General features: G+C 37.2%; 1 long non-coding RNA gene across 1 annotated transcript; it reads left to right on the forward strand.

Moving 5' to 3' along the window:
* Positions 1-771: 771 nt before the first annotated feature.
* LOC129896547 (uncharacterized) lies at positions 772-2,799 on the forward strand. The gene is made up of 3 exons (XR_008767987.1): positions 772-831; positions 1,399-1,444; positions 2,723-2,799. It is a non-coding gene; the product is annotated as an uncharacterized LOC129896547 (long non-coding RNA).
* Positions 2,800-8,383: the final 5,584 nt, after the last annotated feature.

Raw genomic sequence — 8,383 nt, forward strand, 5'->3', positions numbered from 1 at the left:
TCGTGTAAGACCTAGGTGTTCGAGTACAAGGAGAATGGAGTGTGGGGATAAAGAATGGGCATGAAGAAAAGGACAACAATAAGAGGAACCCTCCCGAAGTATTAAGACACCCCATGAGGTCGGTTTAACATTCGAGGACGAATGTTCCAAAGGGGGGGAGGATGTTATATCCCGCACTTTTGGGCATGCAGAAAGAGGAAAAAAAAATATTTTTAGCCTGCAAGGAGTAAAATTGTGAATTATTTTATTCATTTTAATTAGTATCGGTGTGATGTTCATGGAAAAATTGGTGTGAAAATACGGAGGAAGGCCGAGGGCAAAATTGGAAATTTTGGAAACTAGTTGGTGAATTACTAATACGACTTATGATTTTGTTGGGCTCAAATAAGGATAATAATAATAGGAACCAAGTGATTGGGCTTGGAAAACAAAAAGGAAAACAAGAGAGGCCCAACACAAGGAAAGGGCCCAAGTCTTGGAACTTAGCCCATTAATTAAGTGGCTTATATATATATATATATGTTGATGACTTTTAAGTCATGTTTATCCATTAAGTTTTCTTTATCAACAAGAGGATTCAAGAGAGTTCTAGAGAGAAAGGAAGAGAAGAAACTTGAAGGTAGAGAAAGAATAGGTTCGGCCAAGTGAAAAAAAAGGTAAGTCTCCGATTTTGCTTCGTGAATTAATTATCTAGGGTGTACCAAGGTATTATGAAGGTATTGGTAATGAAATTTTATGGTTTGGAGCAGCCCAAAACGTCACCGAACAGCTCCAAAGTTTTAGCCGCGCTAGGAGAGCTTCCGAGGCAAGTTTTGGAGAGTTTCGGTAAAGGTAAGGTCTCTTCTTTAAAATTGAAGTTTATGATGTTGTTATGAGGTGTATTACGTGTCTCTAATATGGCTGGAAGAAGAGAAAATGTATAAGGGGGCATGATGCTGGAAACTACTAAATTAAAGTCGTAGTAGCTAAATCGAAGTCGCGTAGTGTATGGTCGTTGAGGCGCTGCGGGTGCAGCTAGTTGGATTGTATGTTGCAGGGCTTTAAAGTATTTTAAAAAGGGTGTGGTTTCTGCTGGTTGCATCCACACGACCCCCCGTTTGGTATGGTTAAAGATTTTATGAAATAAAGGTTAAAAACTCTATTTTGGTATCGTAGTTTTATGCTAGTTGTTTGGAGCTTGTGTTGTGTAAAGTTGAGGTGATTTGATTGTATATATACTGCTGGTTGTTGTTGTTGATATGATTGTTGAAATGGTGGCCGAGTTGAGATCTCGGGGATGGTGTATTTATAGGGGAGATGTTGCCGAAATTTCGGCAAATTAGAAGTTAATTTATTTGAAGGATTAAGACGAGTATATGGTGATGAATCTAATGACTATGTCAACTCTCTTGAATGTAGACTAACAAGTTGGAAGAATAAGAAAAGCTAGTAAGGCGCGGTACAGGTATGTAAAGTTAACCGTTCCTTCTTTTGGCATGTCTTTGGCATAAGTATGTAAGGCTTACCCTTCTTTTTCAAGGCATGATTCCGATGTTATGGTTTCATAAGTGCTTCCATATATTCTTTGTTTTTAAAAGCTAGGTGTCAATGGTCCCAAGGAAATGACTACTTTTTCCTATAACCCGTCAATGTTTTCCAAAATGTCTATAGTTTCCCAAAACAAAGGTTTACAATATTACAAGCTTTTATGGCAATGACGATGGATATGTTTTACAACGACATTGATGATGTTGAGGATGAGAATATGTCTATGATGGATATGATAAGAACGGCTTCATGTATGTAATGTTTACTCTTCTTTCTCTTGGCATATTTTGACATAAGTATATAGAGCTACACTTTCTTTTGGCATGATTTTTATAAAACAAGTATATGTCCTTTTGTACAATTTCAAGGAAGTCCTATTCGTAGAGCCACTAGGATGGTCAATTTTCTTGAGTTTTCAAAAGATATTTTTCTCGTGCTTAAATACGTGTATATGATTCCAAAAGTTTTATGTTGATATAATCCATGGAAATTTTTGAAAGGTACTTGACATGACTCTTATCTTGATTTTGAATCATAGCTCATTCCGATTATTCTACGAGTCTTAAAAATTGGTCCTATGTGCATATGTATACGATTTGGCGTCTTACAAGACCGTGACCTTATTCTACGTTCTCTTAATATTATCCTTCGTTGATAATCTCATCTTATAATGATTGTTCCTTCAAGGTGAGACAAAGCGATCATGGTTAGTCTATAATACAATCGGAGGTTACCGACCTTCCGTCACTCCGATAGATACATGACTTTCGTTGAGCTCTCCTGCATGCTGTCTATATGTATATGTATATGTATATGGGGGATATGGGGAGGTGTATATGTGGCGCTATAGACGCATTCCCACCTGATCAGTTGGAGTAATTTTCATCCTGGACGCGGGATGCCCGGACGCGGGAAATATGTGGGCACGCCGACGTTGTTCGGTGATATGACTTCTATTTTCTATGCATATGAAAAAGATATGTTTTATATGATAAGACAAGCATGCATGGCATCTGGCCTAAAAGGGCACTCATATGTACAAGTTACTCTCTTATCTCACTATATGTCTATGATTCTACGATATGGTTGTTCATACCTTATGTTCTTTATTATGCTGATTTTCATGTCTTACATACTCAGTACATTACTCGTACTGACCCCCTTTTCTTTGAGGGCTGCGTTTCATGCCACGCAGGTACACCTAGACAAGTAGAAGCTACTATAGAAGATGTTCCAGCGGGGTTAGCAACTCCACTTGTTCCTGGAGTACTGCCGAGTCAGAGTATATGCGCTATGATGTTTCATTCGACGTTAGAGACTTTGCAGACAGAGTCGTGGGTATAGAGTGACAGCTTTGTAAGCGGCGTCACCAACCGATATGTTATTATGTAGTATGTCATGAGTTTATGAGATGATGGATTTTGGATAGCAAGATTCGGAAAGCGTAGCTATGTTTTTCATTTCTTTTTGATGCAAAATTCTAAAGAGATTGAGAATGTAATATGAATTAGCGGGTTCGCTCGGCTCCGAGCACGGGGTTGGGTGCCCATCACACCCTGTTGAGATCGGGGTGTGACAAGAAAAGCCATAATCATAAATTGAGAAGTCTTCCAATCTGAAAGCAATACGCTCTGTTAATAAGTTAAACTGCAGACCAATACTTGTGTATATTAATTAGTTCCTATTTAATGAACATCTCAAATATCCAAAATGAGGTAGTTTTGTATCTTCTCTTCATCAAATAGCACATGTTCGTGTCTGGCTCAAAAAACTTTTAAGAAAGTACAGCCCCACAAAAAGACTCGAACTTGCATCCCTAAAGCAGTATATTTAAGCTTTAACCACTTGCAATGTCTTGGTATTTTTGAATTGTCATGTTCCTCTGAATGTTACATCTAAATTTTTCAAGTATATTTTTGATTAGTAGTCCATGGGCTCAAGCAAAGCAGCCAACGTTTTGCATTCCTACAAGGTAAGACTTCTTACATTTGAGTAATATGGCCCAAAACCCCGCACATAGCTTAATAGTGCATCAAATTATTCTTTTATCTTCTGAGATTCATCAAGTTTGTATTGCAGATGCTTTGCTATGTCGCTCTAGATTATGAAGCTGAGCTATCATCCGAAGATATCAAAGTTTCAGTTTGAGTCATCTGAAGGTTGGATAACACTTTCGATAGAGTGATTCGGAATAGCAGAGGTTCTGTTCCAGCCCCGTCTTGCAAGAACGTAAGTCTCCTAAAATCTCCAAAAAGAATCTTGTTACATAAAATTTTCAATATTGAGGAATAAAAGCATAAAGAAATGATTCAAAGGTTGAATAACAGCTCTGACTTGGGAAATGTGCTCACATTTTTTCCTAATTTTTTCGGCAAAACCTCTCAAAGGTTTAGCCTCGTTTTAGTATGGGTGATAGGGTGTGTTTCTTTATTCTAGCAATAAGTCTTTTGAATTAATCGATATTAGTGAAGGTCCATTTTAGGTGGTTCTTGTTCAAAGAGTTCAGCAGTCGATTAATAAGTAAGATCAAGATCAATGAAGACATTCTCAGATGGGTCTGCAGTGTAATGAAGTTAGCATCCATAGGTGTCGGGGACCCCTACAGAAGATAGAGTTGATTGAAGAAAGGAGATTTATTTAGAGTTTATCAGAATTTTAACTCTTATGGGGCCAGAGAAAGTCAGCCATCATTATCCTAGAGATAGATTACAATGTGGGCGGAGCAAAGTGGTCGAAAAAATTATCTTATCACTGGGTGAACCAGTAAATCCATACCTTCAAAAGTTTATCTTCCCACGGAAATCATTCATAGTTGCTGCTAACATCCAGAAATGGTTGGAAATAAACTCTCAATCGCGCTCTAAGCCTTTGGAATTAGAACAATATTTGCAACATTGCCTTGTTGGTAATTTTAATGATCCCTTCAGCTCAAGCCCAAATCCATAAGTCATCCATCAATGGTGCTTGAAAAGATGGAAGATGATGGTTGGGCTGCGTGTCTCTCAACTTGCCCACAATCAGACACTATTTGAATTTTCCTCAAGGCAAGAAGCGAAAAGGATTATAGTGGGTGAATGCTTTTGGAATGAGAGAAGACTTTCACTGGAATGGTGGTCCCCAGAAGCATGTACAGAGAACATGAAAGCAGAAGTAGCAGTAAATCAGAGATGGATTAGGGTTTTTGGTATCCATCTTCATGATTGGTCTGAAAGCACTATGAAATATATTAGGGATTGTTAGGGTGGATTTCTTGGTATAGACGAGGATACTCAGAAGAGGAGTCATATTCTTTGGGCTCGCATCAATATTCTGGCAAGAACTCATGATCTTCCTGGTAAGATCGATCTGAAAATAAAAGATAGATCTTTCAAGATTTCCATAGTTATCGATGACTTCTCCAAGTTCCCTAGCGCCGGTGATTTTAAGAGTCGGGGTTATAGCTAGCGGTCTAAGCAGTCACTTGCATCAAAATCCATGGAGTCAAGGAATTTAAATTTCAAATCAAATGAGAACATTAGGGTTGGGCTTAATGAAAGTTTGAATTCGATCCGAATGAAGGAAAAGGCCCAGGACAAACCTAATTCTTCAAACTATCTCTTTTATACAAGGAGGAAAAATGGGAAGTCACATTATTAATAAAAGAGGGGAAAAATTAAAACAGAGGAAACCTAAAGGGCCGGTCCATCTCAAAACTGAAGCCTACTCTACTAATTTTCCTCAATCTCAAACACAAGCTGTAGGAGGCTCAGATTCTTTACGTCTCAGAAGCCACAAGACAAAATTGATTCTCTAAGAGCATGCAAACTTTGTGGATGAGTGCAAGGAATTTGCTGATAATGAAGTTGATTCCATGCGACCCTTACATCTTCTCTCTCTTCCTCGTCTCCACTCAGAATTTCCAATGGGATGCTCTCAATTTTCAGGCCCCTCATCACCAGCCAGTAGTGATACTTTGTCTTTACCTTGGTACAATGACTATCGGGAAGAGCATTAAGTTATCTCAATTCCGACAGTCATCAAAACGTCTCATTGGACCAAGATTGTGATGTCCAAAGCCTTCAATACTTTTGGATCAACTTAGTTGGATTTGAGCACAATTTTTTTTAGATGATCTTGCGAATGGAACATAAAAGAAAATTACAGTGGCAGCAGAAAAAGGGAAAAGATAAACAGAAGAAACCAAAGGAAAGGGGTGAAATTGTGGCAAAGCCATTAGAGAGCACTCTAAATTATGAGAAGGGAGACAGGTCAAACAGGGGCAGGTTCGACAAGGATTTCTATGAATGAAAGCAAGAATTATTAGTTGAAATGTCAGGAAGCTTAGTGATATAAGCAAAAGAAGCACCATTAACCTACTTGTTCAGAAATGGAAACGCGATATTTTGTGTTTACAAGAAACTAAAACAGAGTGTTATTTTGTGGAAATGGCAAGGCATATTTAGGGTTCTAGATGGGTTGAATTGAAAGCAAGTGGCACCAGGGAAGGAATAAATGTTATATGGGGCAAGAGACAATAGAAATGCTTAGACTCTTATCAGGGGCAACACACCATCACTACCATGTTATAGGGTTTACAAGTGGCCTTCAGATTCTGTTTCTTTGGGGTGTATGTTATTTGTGGACGACATAGTTTTTGTTGGATTTTATGAGTTTAACTTCAACTCTAGAAATAGAAAATAAAGGCAAGAAGAGAAAAAGAAAGATTTGCTGGAAAGATAATTTTTCATTGAACTGAAATGGTGTTTAACTACTGGAAAAATGCAACAACTAGAGCTATATTTCAGCAATTACTTTGCACATGATCCCATGATTAATTAAACTACTTAAAATAATAGCTAACTTCTACAAAACAGCAACTAAGTTAAACTACTGAAGATAGCTAAAAAGCTGAAGAAAATCTAACAACTTCTGTTTGACTAGTTACTGCAGTAATTGAGGCAATCAATCAACACTCCTCCTTGCTTCAGTTGCTGCAAATTCCAAGTCTTTCTCTGATAAATTCGAATCTGGTCCTTGGCAAGAATTTGGTAAAAATATCCGCCAATTGAAGATTCATCTTGCAATACTTTAACCCAATAAATCCTTCTTTTTGTGCATCTTTGAGAAAAAATAATTTTATATTGAAATGCTTGATTTTATCATGAAAAACTGGATTATTTGAGATATCAATAGCTGTTTGATTATCCACAAATACTTCTGTGCACTTTGCTTGCTTTAAATTTATATCACCTAGCATTTTTCTAAGCCATAAGGCTTGAGTTGTAGCAGTTCTTGTTGCAATGAACTCAGCTTCAGCTGTAGATTGTGCAACAATCTCTTGCTTTTTAGAACACCAAGAAAATACCCCTGAACCAAGGTTAAAACAATAACCAAAAGTGTTGTTCATGTCATCGAAAGAGCCACCCCAGTCACTATCAGAATACCCTGCAACACGTACTTATGATTTGTAGAGAACTTGATTCCAAAATTCAATGTTCCTTTAACATATCTTACCACCCTTTTAGATGCTCTAAAATGAGTGGCAGTTGCACAATTATTGAATCTATATAGTAGAATTACAACATATAAAATATCGGTTCTAGTTGTTGTAAGATATATGAGACATCCAACCAAACTCCAGTAAAGAGTCTCATCCACATTTTCAGCTTCATCACTTTTGCTCAACTTCTCCTTTTGACACATTGGAGTAGTTTTCTCTTTGCAATTTTCCCTTCTGAACTTTTTCAAAATGTCTTTTACATACTTCTTTTGACAGATGAACACTTCATTTTGCTCTTGCTTGATTTCCATTCCCAGAAAATACACTATTTCTCACAAATTCATCATCTCAAAAGTCTGTTGTACATCTTCTTTAAATTTCTTAACAAGTTCATCATTGCTACTAGCAACTAGCAGATTATCTATATATAGTGAAATAACAATAAAATTAATTTCATCACCTTTAATGTAGAAAGTAGCTTCACTAAGGCATTTTCTAAGACCCAGCTGCACCAAATGCTTATCAATCCTGCAGTACCAAGCTCTGGGCACCTGTTTTAGTCCATACAAAGCTTTTTTGAGCTGATACACTCATCTTCATGCCCTTTTACTGCAAAGATCAACATAAATTTCCTCCTCAAGAAAGCCATTCAAGAATATGGAGATTTAACGTCCAACCGAAATACTTTCCAACCCTTTTGTGCAGCTATAGCCAACAATAATCTGATGGTTTCTAATCTAGCAATAGGAGCAAATGTATCAGAAAAATTAATACCAAAATTTTTAGCATACCCCTTTACAACAAGTCTGGCTTTGTGCTTGTTGATAGAGCCATCTGCATTCAATTTGGTTCTGAAAATCCTCTTCACTTCTATGACTTTCCTATCTTCGGGTCTTTTCACAAGTTTCTAGGTCTGATTCTTCTTAATCATGGTGAGATCCTTCTTCATTGCAGCTCTCTATTTAGGATCTTTTTCTGCTTTCCAAAAATTTGTTGGCTCAAGAACAACCATATTGCATATGTGATAGATATCAGAGAGAGATCTTGTGCCTCTTATTGGGACATGATCCACCAATTCATCTTCTTTCAACTAGAGCATTGTACTTTGATCTGAAATGAATGTTGGTTTTGCTTCTTTCCAGTTCCATTGTTCATCTTCCATTAAGTGCACATCTCTTCTTATCAGGATTTTCCTTTATGATGTTGGAAAACCCTATAAGCCTGAGAAACAGTTCTGTAACCCATAAATATTCCAGCTTCCGCCCTTTTATCTAACTTATCTCTTTTAGTCTATGACACATAAGTAAAGCACAAGCATCCAAACACTTTGAGATTTTAAAAAAAAGGTTTGTAGCCATAACTATACTTCAAATGGCG

This window comes from Solanum dulcamara, chromosome 7 (genome assembly GCF_947179165.1).
Source record: "Solanum dulcamara chromosome 7, daSolDulc1.2, whole genome shotgun sequence".
Taxonomy (NCBI): Eukaryota; Viridiplantae; Streptophyta; class Magnoliopsida; order Solanales; family Solanaceae; genus Solanum; species Solanum dulcamara.